At 40.2% G+C, this 14,360-nt stretch overlaps 1 long non-coding RNA gene across 4 annotated transcripts in view; it reads left to right on the top strand.

Moving 5' to 3' along the window:
* Nucleotides 1–14,360, top strand: part of LOC310827376 — a 481,425-nt gene that overhangs the window by 159,533 nt on the left and 307,532 nt on the right. For all 4 annotated transcript variants that reach the window (XR_014556310.1, XR_014556311.1, XR_014556312.1 and 1 more), the window contains one exon: nucleotides 704–1,232. This is a non-coding gene — a long non-coding RNA (uncharacterized lncRNA). The remainder of the gene's footprint in view (nucleotides 1–703; nucleotides 1,233–14,360) is intronic.

Genomic DNA, 14,360 nt, shown 5'->3' with positions numbered 1-14,360 from the left:
GTGCAGATTATCCAGCATAGCATTAATCAAAATATACATGGCAAATGGGATTCAAAACAGTGCCAAAGAAGCATCTGCTTTTAGCAAAGAACAAAAATTCATTTAGCTCTTTTATTAAAAGGTATTATGGGCAATTTATTTTTAAACTATCACTCTAACACCATTAACTAGCATATAATTTAATGTACTCCCAAGCAACTTGACTTTTACATTTTCTTCAAAACATTAATTTGCTTTTGTAAATTGATGTAAAAGATGCCTTTGACCCCCAGGAAAGATTCAAGCCATTAACAATAAATTAAATTATGTTTCAGAAGTATATGGCCATTAAGTTTTTTGTTTCAGATATAGCATGTTTACAGTTCTATCTAGTGGCATAATATTGCCTAATGGAGAAAGAAAACTGTATTTTACTGGTTTAATTTCTGCAGAAACCATGTCAAGTTTAACAGTTCAATCCTACCCAAATTTTACTCAGAAGTAAGTGTACATAGGACTCCAAATTTATTTTAAAAACTTAGTTGGTCTCTAAGGTGCTACTGGAAGGATTTTTTTTATCGTTTCAATTACGGCAGACCAACACGGCTACCTACCTGTAACTACAACCCCAAGATACTGTGATCTACTCACAGTATAAAAAAAAAAGCAGTGATCTACCCATTGTCATTGGAAGAGTTGTTGAGTTTTTTTTGTTTTGTTACAGATCACTAAGGGTCCAAAGATCAACCAGGATCAACCAGGAACACCCCACGATTGACCAGTAGATCACGATCGACCTGTTGGACATGCTTGGTCTTCAGGATTCAACCCAATCCTTTTGTCAGCCTTATCGGACAAAAGTTGGGCCCAATTTGTTTGCAGTCAAATTCCTCCCCGGCCCCAAATACAGCAACAAATTGCATCCATAACATGGTCTCATTAACACATCATCAACAGACCCATTTACTGGGTGGGTTGATCTGCTACTGATTGCGCTGCTTCTTCCTAGTGCAGTCGCCCTTTTGAACCATAGCGGCAATCCAGAGTCAAGCCTTGCTCCCTCCAGTCTGCCACTGAGGGTCCACCCACTTTGAAGGCCATGATTGGCCAATTTATACTGTGGATTTTGATGGGCAATCCTGTTGTACCCACCAAAGCCAATGGCCAGATGCAATGAATTGCCCTTTCCACCTCCCAACCCATCCCAAGGAGATGCATTGAGTTGTGCCGCAACCATTCCCCACCCTAAACGGGTAAGTGACTGTGGCGTTTGCCTCCTAGGTGAGTCATAAGGAAAGGGTTAAAATGAGTGTGATGTGATTGGCCAGTGGAAACTGATAGGAGGAGTTAGAGTGAGAGTTGATGTTGTGTGAAGTTCAGTTGAGAGTTGGGAGTTGGAGAAGGAAGAGGGAGGAATAGTCTGTGGGTTGGTCGAGTTGTGTGGTGAGAGAGTGAGAGGAATTGTTAGGTGGAGTCAGATAGTTAGTTGGGATAATCATTTTGAAGCTGTTAGGAACGAATAGGATAGTTAAGGAACTAAGATTAAGAAACTGACAAGAAAAATTAACTGAAACCATAAGCTTGTTCATGCCTATAAAATAAACTTGATTATTTGTTAATGTTAACAATGTTAATGTTAACAACTGACGTGTGTACCTGCGAGAAACGGGTTGGTGGCAGCGAAGAAAGCAATCACAGTGGTGGCACAGGGTCAATAGACTGTCAAACGTCCGGGGACCCTGTGTGATCGCCACAGTGACCATTTCCCAAACTTTCTTTGCAATGTTCTATGCAGAGAGTCACACTTTATCTATACTGTTGGTTTCTGCCTGAAAGATAGAGCCTGTATAATAACACTGTCCTTAATCAAGGCTGTACCAGGTTTTCTGTCTGACTTCATTGTTTTGCGTACATCTGCCATCCTTTTAAACTCATCCAGGTCTGCTATCATACAAGAGTAGCTGTTTCCTCCAGATTATGTCCATGGCTTGCTCCTTCTTTGGCTTTTCTCTGCTCAAGTTCCTCTTATATTTCTAGCACATGTTTATTTACACTTATGTAAATACAGTCCAGAGAGACAGAGGCACTACTTTGAGAAAACTGCTCCTTGGCATGTCATATTGACTGATGTGTCTGTTTTGATTAAGTGTAAGCACCTGTCTGCATAGCGCGGAGTAATTTTACTTTTCTAGAGCTACATGAGCAGGTTCAAGTAGGGATGAATGAACCTGCCACTTTCAATTTCTCTCCCTTTCTCATTTTTCCAGTCTTAAGTTCCATTTTCCAAATTTCTGCATCAGTTTGTGGGTTATTGGGTTTTTTAAAGTCCTCATGGAAATTTTATGATCAATTTTCCTTAATAGAATGCATTTTATATGTTATTTTCACCAATATATGCATTTTCTGTGTATTCCCTCTGTATTGTTCTTGTACACATTATTTGGTCGGAAAATGTTAATTTCAAAGTATACTGGTGTTTTGGTTGTCACATTTTTGGGAAGCAGAAAAGTGTGTAGGCTTGCATTAAAATCCCCACCAAACCAGATTTCTACCCAATCCCATGTAAGCAAACCAATTTTGGGTCACTTTGGGAACCCTTATTGCTGCTCTGTTATGACTGGAGAGATGTTATAATCTGGAAAAAGATAGCTAATTTGTTAGGGGTGATTGCAGACCTTTTATCTCATATTTGTGAGAAGATCTGAGTAGTAGAAAACCTGTCACAGACCCATTCACAGAATTCAATGACTGCTACCACTGCTATCATAATTTGTGTATCCCACAGTGGATAAAGGAAAACAGATTCTCTTGAAGACTGCTCAGTCAGCTAGTAAAGTAATTAATTGACTTTCATCTGATTTAATTTTAGGCTGATTAATAATCTTTTTGATTATTTGATTAACAAATTGAGATGAACTTCGCAGTATCGCAATAAAAATTACATCTTGATACTAAATGTAGGCATTGATTTCCAAATAGACTGCTAACTAATATTCTGAAAATCATCTTAAACACTTTGCCTGAATCTTTCAGTACATGTTTGTTGGGGATGCTTTAGGGATCCAGTTATTCAAGATTCTGTATGAAATGACCTGATTTGTGCTTCTCTCATTAATGTGTATTGGCAAAATTTGAAGTTTGGAGTGCTGTTGAGTTTGTTTATAAGCCTTTATTACCTATTGTGCTGTGTCTTAGGGATGGTTTTTTGTTTGTTTGTTTTTTTGTTTGCTGTGTTATAATGTTTCCTGTTTTAAAGCTCTGATGTAACATTATTTTTTTAATAAGAGTGGTAAGATATATTTCAAATAAATAAAAAAACCTAGGCCTCATCATTTTGGAATGTATTTTGAAACTTCAGCAATGGAATTTTCTCTTTCTGCATGAATAGAGCAACTGTATGAGCAACTCAGAGCTAATGACTATTTCCATGCTTAAGGGTTTGTTTGGTTTTTGCTTTTGAACTTTACTGAGTTTTTACATTTCAGATGTTCATTTGGCATGTCTGATTCCATTGCCAGCGCCAGTATGATCAAAATGACTTTCCTTTTACTGATCATGTAAAAATAGGATTATTGATGTGAGGTTTCATAAAGATACGATGTGTAGGAGAAAGCATCTATGAAAATATGGCTCCAGGGTAGGGCAACGTGGCACTAACTTTGTTAAGTTGTTGCTGTAATGAATGTAAGAAATCTTATGTGGGGAAGTGGTTACAGTGTTGAACCAGGACCTGGGAGACCAGGATTCAAATCTCTACTCTGTCACGAAGCTTACTGGGCAGCCATGGGCGAGTCAATATCTCTTAGCCTGACCTACCTGATGAGTATAGAATGCCATGTTAAGCTCCTTGAAGGAAAGGTAGGATATGAATATGCAAGAAATACATAAATCTGTGAAAGGATCTCCTCTCACAGTCAGTTTCACCCCTTATACCAAATAATTCAGGTGAGACTGTAAGGGAAGGAGAGAGGGGACTATTCCATCTGGCAAGCCAAAATGCTTGCACTGGCAGAATAACAGTGTGATATTGAGTGCCTCCTTGTGACTCAGCTGCCCTTAATATTCCATGAACCCTGGAAATCACTGAGCATAGATCTTTGATGAGATTTGGGGGCTTGCTTTGAAAAACTATTTTTTTTCCCAATTTACAGATATAAGGTGGTATTCAATTATGTTTTACGCAGACCCATTGGAATTAATGAACCTGACAGAATTAGGTCCACTAATTTCATTAGGTCTACTCGGAGTAAAATATGGTTCTATACCACCCCTGTGCATCAACATATCTGGGGAGTACTCCAAGCCCACAGAAATCACTATCTTGTTTTTGGGTGGCCCTGTTTCACTTCCAAAAAGATAAGAGACAGGACTAGCTAGGGAAGGTGCCAGACACAACTTTGTGGAGAGGGACTTCCACAAATTGGTATTAGAGGGGGAAATGATGGATCTTATATTATCCATTTAAGTGAGACTGTTACAGCTGATAGACTGAGGCAAACAAGCTGGAGCTTGAAAAATGTCATCCATGGCACCTGAGCATTGTGCTAGAACTAGGAGTATCCCCAGTGAGCCTGTACCTTCAGATGGTGCACAATCCCATCTAGAATAGGTTGCCTACCCACTTCCTGGACATGTGATCCACCTACCAATGGCACCTCTGTCTTATCAAGAGTCCGTCTCAGTTTTCTACTTGTCATAGGTTTTAAAAAAACATGGAGGAACATTCAGTCATGTGAGACCCACATCCTTTCATGTGGCCTCCTGCCTCTGCTCCAATCTCCCATCCCATCAAAGCCCCTTCTTTTCCAATTGTTTCTTCTTTATTTTCTTGGTTTTAAAACGTGTTTCCACCTCCTCTTTCAGATCAGCTGAAGGGCCAATATTTCATTTGACAATATTAAATCTATTAAAACAAAACAAAATTCCTGGTTCTGTGGCTTGGGGAAAGTTAGGTATTTTTCCTCTGCAGCTTTCTGAGAACAAATAGTAGATTTTTTTTGCCATGTATGTGTATGTATACAGAACACACTAGAATCAGAAAGACATTGTTTTGAGGTTTGGACTCGATAACCTCTTCCAAGACTACAATTCTACAATTCTATGATTTTCACTTGCTTAGCAGAAGAGTAGTTGTAGGAACTGTTGTATCAAAAAGAATAAAAACATTCCATCTAAATAACTTCATCGAACCTACTGCCTAGGACTGTGAATTCTAAACAGAGGTAGCTGTGGTAAAAACTGAAGCAGGGCAGTCTTTATTCCAGAGGAGGTAATCCATAAAACTTTTGTCTCTGGTTCTGTCCATGATTGATTCTTGTTCAACCCATTGCCAGCATGCAGCCCTCCAGCCTGACAGATTATATCTGATAGAATCTGGCCATTGACAGGAAAAAAGTTTGCCAACACTGTCTTAGTATCCAGAAGCACTACAGACTTAGGCCTATCCCTAAACGCACACACAGAGTGAAATATGCTAGAGGTACAAATAAACAGAAAGATTAATCACACGTTTGATTCTAACATCTAGTCTGGCACCTACATTTTAAATGTTTTAAGCGCAAATATCAGAATAACCCCAATGGCTGGTAGTCATGCAGCTGTAGCTTCAGGACACCTGCATTTTCATGTTTCTGCCGTTCATTGTTCCGTGGAATCCTATTTTCAGAATATATGTGATTGTGGAATCTCTATTTTGTTTCGCATGACATTAATCTTCACTGTAGTGAGATAGAATATAGATGTTTTGATGCTTTAGTTTCCTAGCTCTTTTGCATAAATGTGGCCCTCAGGCAGTGGTTGATCAGTGAAACCATAACCCCGGGTGCTTGCTGTCCAGGTTTCACCTCTGTGAGTGCATCAATTCCGCAATATTACAGAAGTGCAGAGACTGAAGTAAAGGTCCCCCTACAAGGGCAAAAAGGAAATTTACTATGAATGGAAATGGGCTACTAATTCTTTGTTCACCCTCATAAAACTCCTGCTGTACAGCAAGGAACAGAAATTAAAGTAACATTTGGAAGGTCAGCAGAACAAGATTGTATAAATAACTAAGTCTAAGGATATAGAAGGGTGAAGAAAAGTATCTGGGAATGTAAAAATTGACCTCTATTTTTAAAACATAGTTCTCTATCTACAAACAAGTGTTTTTTTTTCTCATATGCAATTTTATATAAAAATTATCAACTAAAATTCATATAATTAACTAAGATTTCTTTAACTGGGTGACAACTCTAATAGAACCAACAGTGCAATCTGATACTTGTCTGTTGAGCTCAGTAGGGTTTTCCCAAGTAAATAGGTATAGGTCTTGTCTTGCCTGACTATTCTCTTTGTATCAAACTCACACATTGAAAATCAAGGAAGCTATTTTAATTCAGTCATTCTATACTTCATCAGAATGTCCTGTTACAAATGGTTCCTCTATTGGATTTACATCTCTGTCATAAATCAAGCTATATTCCTATAATATCTTTTTTAAAAAACAAACCAACAAACAAATCCTCACTTTATTTGAGAACAGCTTGTGCTGAAACACATTGTCCTAAATGGATAATAATCAGAAGCATGAAAACTGCATGCATGTAATAGCTATTGAGGATCAAAGCCTATAGATGGAGCTTTCAAGTAATCTAATATCACCTTAGACAAAACATGTTTCAATGTAGTCAGCTCACATATTTAGTGACGAGCCATCTCATGATAATGTGCTACAGCAGGGGTCAGCAAAACTTTTCAGCAGGGGGCCGGTCCACTGTCCCTCAGACCTTATGGGGGCCGGACTATATTTTTTGGGGGGGAATGGATTCCTATGCCCCACAAATAACCCAGAGATGCATTTTAAAAGAGCACATTCTACTCATGTAAAAACGCACTGATTCCCGGACCATCCGTGGGCCAGATTTAGAAGGTGATTGGACCAGATTTAGAAGGTAATTGGCCTTGGTTTGCCTACCCATGTGTTAAATTGTACAACTGGATAGCAAACAGAAAGAAAGTCCTCATGGAGTTGGTAATCTCATCAGAGCTGTACCACTTTGGCTTGAAAGTTAGGTTCATAATGATTGCCTCTTCCTCCATAGAAAACCTCCCTTCCATATAAACAACTAGGTGTGGTGCTGGTTCTGAAATACGAATCTCAAGTGCCCCTGATATGTGTGGGCATCATTATAGCTCTGAGAATTGTTCCATGGCTCATTTTTTTTACTGACAGCTGTTAGCAGTGCTGGAAAAATGACACTTCCTAGTGCTTCTGATGCCTGACTTGCAGCTACAGCAGTGTTCCTGCTACCAGATAGGGGAGAGAGGAGCAATATTGGGGTGGGAGGAGAGTCTCTCCCCTCACCTCAGCTGCTTAAGCAGCAGCAAGGTAAATGAGATGAATGGATGGGAAGGGAAAGGGTGTATGGAAGCAGAGAGGTAGCATGTGAGAAAGATGGCGGAGCTTGAAAGGTCACTTAGAGGTTGGGGGAAGAACTGGACCCCATCACTCTCCCAATAACATCATTGGAGTGAAACAGTTCTGATTTAGGTTATAACTGGGAACAGAATAAACCAAGCTGTTGGACTATTGCGCAGTGTAGTTTGGTTTCCTGAGCCCAGCTTCATGCCTAACTACAGACTAGGATGGACATTTGCCATATTACTAGATGTCAAGTAGATAGGTTCCAACATGCAAGTTTTCTGTTCAGAAGGCTATGTTTATGTACTGGGGGCAGAGCATTCCCCTAGCAGTGCCTCTACCTGAAGGGATGCAAGATGGACAAAGGTGTACGACCGTCTCACTGAGAACTCTGCCAAAGTTCCCGAAGCAAGACAAAGAGTGAAAGTTAAGCTATATCAAGACAAAAAGTTTTGGATATTCATTTAGGCTGACTCTCTCCAGAGTCGTTCTGCAAAGGATGTATGTCAAAAAAATACCTTTGCAGGCAAGATCCAAGCTGCTAAATAAATTAGCAATTTATTCTCCTTACTCCATTTGGCTTCTGCTGCATTGCCATTGGTTTTGCTCTTTGACTTTGCCCCTTATCTTTCCTCCTTTGTGGCACTTCTCAACACAGGGCTAATTTAGAGGAAATACAAGATAATTGACAATTTGGACACCCTGAGGAATGAGATAATGGCCTTGGCCTTCATGGGAGGCTTGAGTGGATATAGGCTGCAGGTGCATAATGATATGAGACATTGGTGCCACTGTATCTATTTCTCCCAGTCTTGTACTCTTTTTGTCTTACAGATGAAGCTCTAACTTTCAGAGCATTGAAGACTCTGTTAACAATAGGGGAACTCTGTTGTATAGTCAGGAGTTTAATTGATTCATCACCATCCCTCTTTATATCTGAACTTGTTGTATTAGTACAAGTACAGAGAAGGCTCAATGTTTCTTGCAAGGGTACCTTTCACAGCGCCTTTGAAAGTGAAGGAGAGAAGGTCCCATTAGTGGAGTCATCTATTGTGGGAGGATGTCTGCTAGGGTGACATTTTTTGCAGTGTTACCAGCTCACACTTTATTCCCAATGAAAATGGCATTGAAAACAGCTTTAATGCCTGCATATGTTACAGGGAGAGATTCCAGTCGAGACATCAGCACGTGCAACAATGACCTCTTATCCTGGGAGAATGGTTGGTAATGCTAGTTCCCATACACAGTGCATTAGCTGTGTATAGAGATGTCAACATATCACAAGGCAGGGGAGACTGGGGATCTGCATTTGCATCTGCAATGCAATGAAGTTGAAACTGCATACAGCTAAATGAAGGTGTACCAAATGCCTCATAACAGTGGCTGTGTACATGTTCCTGTTTACTCTGCATCCAACATGGTTTGGGAAGTGATGGCCAATGATGTTAGCCACAATGCATAAGTATCCTGTATCTATCCTGTCACTTCTTAAGAAATAATTGCATTTTGATGTGTTTTTCACAAAACCAGCTTTGATCCAAAGTGTGCTTGGCCTCCAAGCAATCTTAATCACATGGAGAGAGAAACCTGAAGAGGGCTTCAATAAAACAGCTAATTCGGTAAAATCAATATAACACCAACTGCATTAATAAAATAGTATAAGAATACCAAGACCAAACCAGACAAAAAAAAAGGTAAAGGACCCCTGATAGTTAAATCCAGTCGTGAACAACTCTGGGGTTATGGCACTCATCTCACTTTACTGGCCGAGGGAGCCGGTGTACAGCTTCTGGGCCATGTAGCCTGCATGACTAAGCCGCTTCTGGCAAAACCAGAGCAGCGCACAGAAACGCGGTTTACCTTCCCACCGGGGCGGTACCTATTTATCTACTTGCACTTTGACATGCTTTCAAACTGCTAGGTTGGCAGGAAAACCAGACTTAGAAGCACTTAAAATTACTACAGCCAAAGATCAGAATAAAATACTATTTGTGGGAGATTGGAAATGTTTTATGGAATATTTAGAGACATATTAAGAAGTTAACAGTAACAGAATTAATTCAGCAGTAAAAAAAATTGAGATATTAAAATGAGGAAAATAAGCTATAGGGAGTAATTAGAATATGTAGTGGAAAAGTAATAAAATGCACCATGGAAGGTGGGGAAGGGAGTCAATAACAATTGTACATTTCTTTTATTTGAAATGTTGTTATTGTTTCAAGTGTAAAATGAAAATGAAAATAAAAAGACATTTTTAAAAAATAAAAAAATACTGCAGCCAAAAGGCCTGTCTAAGAAGTCAGGGCTTCATTATTCATTGGAAAGAGGATAGAGATTGAGCCAGATGGGTCTTCCTCAAGTCTTGGTGCTACAACTGAAAAGGCCCTGTCTCTTGTGTCCACCTACCTCTCCCCTGCAGACAGAGGGCAAGGCCTTAGTTGTACCACTAGGCTCGTGTTCAATGAGGCAATCCTTCAGGTCTGTAAATGCACATCCATTTCTAGTATTGGCCTAAAGTTCCCATTTCAACAATAAATCTGGTATCCTTCTATGTTGGACTAAGGTGAAATGTATACTTTCATTCTTATGCACACTGAGAGCAAGTCCCCATTGAATTGTGGAGGACTTCCATCCATATAAACATACATCAAAGTGTAAATTTATTTAGGCAGGTTAATAGGCAGTTTACATTTAGGCTAAGGGTGTGAAACTGTTTTTAGAGCACCTAAGTCAAAAGGTGCTAACAGCTGAGGAGGAACATAAACAAATGGGATGGGAGAGATATCTTAGCGAAAGGCAATGGAAGGAAGGATCCGTCAATTTTGCTTCTCTTGGTTTCTCATTTTTCCAATCTTATATGCAGCTCTCCCCATTCCTGCAACAATCTGCAGTTGTTGTTTTTTAAAAAAGGATCCTCCAGAAAATTATTCAGCATTTTAGTGCAGTTTTCTCCTAATAAACACATTTTAATGCAGTTTTGACTAATGCACACATTCTTGCGAACAATTTATCATAATATAGTACATTTTTGTAGGTTAGTATCATGAAGATACTCATTTTAATGCACACTTTTGCCTACTACATGCATTTTTATAAAAATTATTTGGCTGGATAACAGAATTGCAAAATTCAGATCCGTACAAATTTCAAAAGCTGGCATTGCTTCATTTCTCATGTTGTCCAAAAGTGAAAATGTGATAATTTGTCTTCAGTTGGAAACAGAATTGAATTTCTCCCAAATCTGTGAAAGACCCAACTTTTTTTTTTAAGGCTTTCATGAATGTAGACACGAAGGACCTATGAAGTATTGCGCTGCAGAGAATAATTTGCAGGAACTACTTGTCAATTGATGGAGAAATAAGTTTATAGAGCAATACAAAAGGAAGAATGGGAAGAATAGTCCTTGAAATTTATCACTGGAACTAAAGTGGATTCTAGACTACATGTTTTTTGCATAGCAACCCACTACTGTGTGTGGCACTCTTCAACTTAGTGTAACATCTAGGATGACTTACCAAGTGAATTCCTAATAAGAATATATCGATTGTTTCCTTGCTATTACTTAGTGCTGCTGCTGAAAATCTGAAAAATCCTTAGTCCCCATATTGGTGTGACATGAGAAATAATATAGTTCCATGTATTTACTAGTTTCTTATCTGTATTGTGTATGTCAAGGCCCCGAGTCCTCCCCCATTTGATGGATAATAAGACACATGGACACCAGTATTTTAGGTTACTGGGCTAACTAAGGCCACAATTTTTTGGTTACAGGATGTGAGTGGCATTGACTTAGGCATTGGAATATCTGAATCCTGCCCACCATGCAAGTAGTCCAGTAAGGGTCAACCACCAGTAGGGGGAGCCCTGATGGGGTCGGAGGCAAGACAAGAGGGCAGTCACTGAGCCGAGCCGCTGCTTAAATGCTGCAAGCCATGCCCTCTGGCTAACCGGATTGGTCGGCCGGGGGCGTGATGTAGCCGGGACTCCCCTCTGATGTGGGGGCACTGCCATGCCCCCACTGTACACGGGGAGGGCACGTGTCCTGCCCACAACACCATCCCACAGGGAAGTGGAGCGGCCTTGTCAGTCAAATTTATATAAGAATAAGAAATTACAAAATTTATTTTCAGGATCCCAAGATTTCTCATTCATGTCTTGTCTTTGCCTATGCTCCAGCACTTGGCAGGTAGATTAAATTCATATAGATAAATGTGAAGCAATGCAGTATATGCTCATCAAGCTAATACATATTCATGAAGGTTGTCTTCTAGGGTTATGTAGTTGCAGTGTCTGCCTGCTTAATAGAACTCTAGGGTTATAGAGAAACAGCCAGTGCCAGCTTCATAGACCTGACCACTGCTGCAGACAAACCAGCAAAGATCTCTTGCTCAGTGTAGACAGAATTTTAATCAATATTTTCTTGTGAGGGACAGTTACTCTGGAATCCTCTCATCTTACATAATAAGGGGCCTTATACATCAGCCCTCGCAGAGGCCTCTTCAAAGTGTTCTGCATGGAAATTGTTATCACTAGGCAAACAGTTTATGTAGAGGGACTCACCATGTTGACGTCTTACACTTTGTGCCATGCCTGTGCAAACTGTCTTTTGAGGTAATTCCAGTGGCATGGGGGGGGGGACCCTGACCCTGTGGTTGTGGTTGGTACCAGCCCTTTACCGTCAGGTCTCAGGGCATGTTGCAACAATTTAAAATAAACCATTAAAAGCAACTTACAATCACAATCATATGCGAGTCCTAAAAATAGACACCTCAAGCATTCACCTCAAGTATTCAACTGAAGTGTTGACCACTGGGCCCTTAAAGAAGGGATGCGCCACCACTTCCCTTAAGGCAAATGTAGTTTTCCCACCTCCAGTGAAGCATTAATCAGGACTTACCCATCAACTCTCTATGGTGAATGCTAAGAAGCCAAGATAGGCACGTGTCAAGGGAGAAGGAGATTAAGTGCCCTTCTTGAAGCAGTGTGTCCACATCCTCTTGCTGCAGTAATTTAAACTGATCCAGTACAGATTGCACGGACTGTGCTCCAAGATGCCTCCATCGAACTTGCTCTAGCCATGGCATCCAACTCTGTCCAATTTTTTTACTCCCAGGTAAGTGGGTAAAGGATTACTACCCAAGTCTCTCCAGTCTTCTGTTAAATAATTAGGTGAGGTGTCTGTTTTCAGACGCAAAATACGAGATTACATGGTGATGGAACAAGGGAGTGATCAGTGTGGCATTTATCCCCAGTACATCAAATATTTTTGAAAAGCTCCACATTATGCAATATATGTGTTTGTCAAATTGCTGTGTTGTCAGCCAGAAACCTTGTTATACATGGTTCTTTTATCATTTCAGTGTGTTACAAGGCTTTTGATTGACAAGAAATGTTATTTTAAATGGATCTGATGTGTCATTAGTGTATAACAAGGGTTTTGAATGACATCCTTACAAAAGGAATGTTATACCAACCACATACAGTTGGAGTCTGTGTAATGATACTTATTACTCCTAACTGCCCAAAGAATCAATGCCTTTAAAAAAAACAACAACCTTCTTGTTCAGGTTGCTCAGGTGTAGTTACAGCAGAATTGTTGTTTGGTGACACTATAGATTATACCTGAATTCAGCAGGGCTGTAATTTGTGGTCTAGTTATCTCACTTGCAGTTGGCAGGGTTTTAATATCCACATAAAAGGGTATTTCACTGCCTGTACATCTCTGGTTTATTTTATATGTAGTGCAAAATCTCAGAATGTTCTCTTTAATAACTTGAAATTTTAATAAGGACCTAAGGAACTGTTGGAATGTGAGTGAACTTATATTTAAATTAGGGCTTTGAGAGCTTGGAGAATCTAACTTGGTGAACTCTAATTAAATCCCACAAGGCCACCAGGTCTGCCTCCTTTGCTCTTGATAGTAAAAGTGAGGTCTTCAAAAAGAGTCCCCTGGCAGTATACAAGTGGGAGGGGGCGGGAATCATTCAAACCTTCACTATAGCATTTTTTTAAAGCAAGAATTCCAGGAGGAGTACCAGAGAAGAGGAACAATAGCTAGAGCATGAAAATGGAAACTAGCAAGCTGAGAGTTATGCACGGAGTATTAGAAAGGCAAATCTTTTTTTACCAAGGATGTTTCCTCCCCCACAATACTCAATCATCATAAGCTCCATGGTCGGGATTAGCCTGATATAAGTGAGACAGCAGGTGTGTGCACAATCACACATACACATGTAGTGTGGGTGGGGGCAGGGATAAGTATCCTTGAGTAACTGTGGGTTAAACCACAGAGCCTAGGACTTGCTGATCAGAAGGTTGGCGGTTCGAATCCCCTCAATGGGGTGAGCTCCCATTGCTCGGTCCCTGCTCCTGCCCACCTAGCAGTTTGAAAGCACGTCAAAGTGCAGGTAGATAAATAGGTACCACTCCAGCGGGAAGGTAAACGGCGTTTCTGTGTGCTGCTCTGGTTCACCAGAAGCAGCTTAGTCATGCTGGCCACATGACCTGGAAGCTGTACGCTGGCTCCCTCGGCCAATAAAGCTAGATGAGCGTTGCAATCCCAGAGTCGTCCGTGACTGGACCTAATGGTCAGGTGTCCCTTTACCTTTTACCATTACAGATAAATTTAGCATTACAGATATAAATTCTACTTCAGTTGATCCCTTCTTGTGTTACACGCATGAAGGAAAATTCCAGCAAGGACCAGAAATTAGAGCTTGGACCGCTGGCTTCACCCCAGTATTTCCACGTATAGGTATTTGCCTGGATTTCTGCCGGGAGGAAGCCCAAACTCGAGCAGCAAATGCAGGCTAGCAAGGTGGCTAACTGATGACAGATTTTAAAAGAAATGCTGTGCCAAAAAATTCTCCGGTGTACTTTTTCAGCCGTTCCCCATCAATTAGTGAAAATGCAATTGTGTCCAAATTATCAAAGGGAAGAAGAAAATTTTGTGAAATTTTCATGGGTGGGATTTGGTTTTATT

The sequence above is a fragment of the Podarcis gaigeae genome, assembly GCF_964106915.1.
Source record: "Podarcis gaigeae genome assembly, chromosome: 11".
NCBI classification, from domain to species: domain Eukaryota; kingdom Metazoa; phylum Chordata; class Lepidosauria; order Squamata; family Lacertidae; genus Podarcis; species Podarcis gaigeae.
This window is presented reverse-complemented; position numbering and strand designations above follow the sequence as displayed.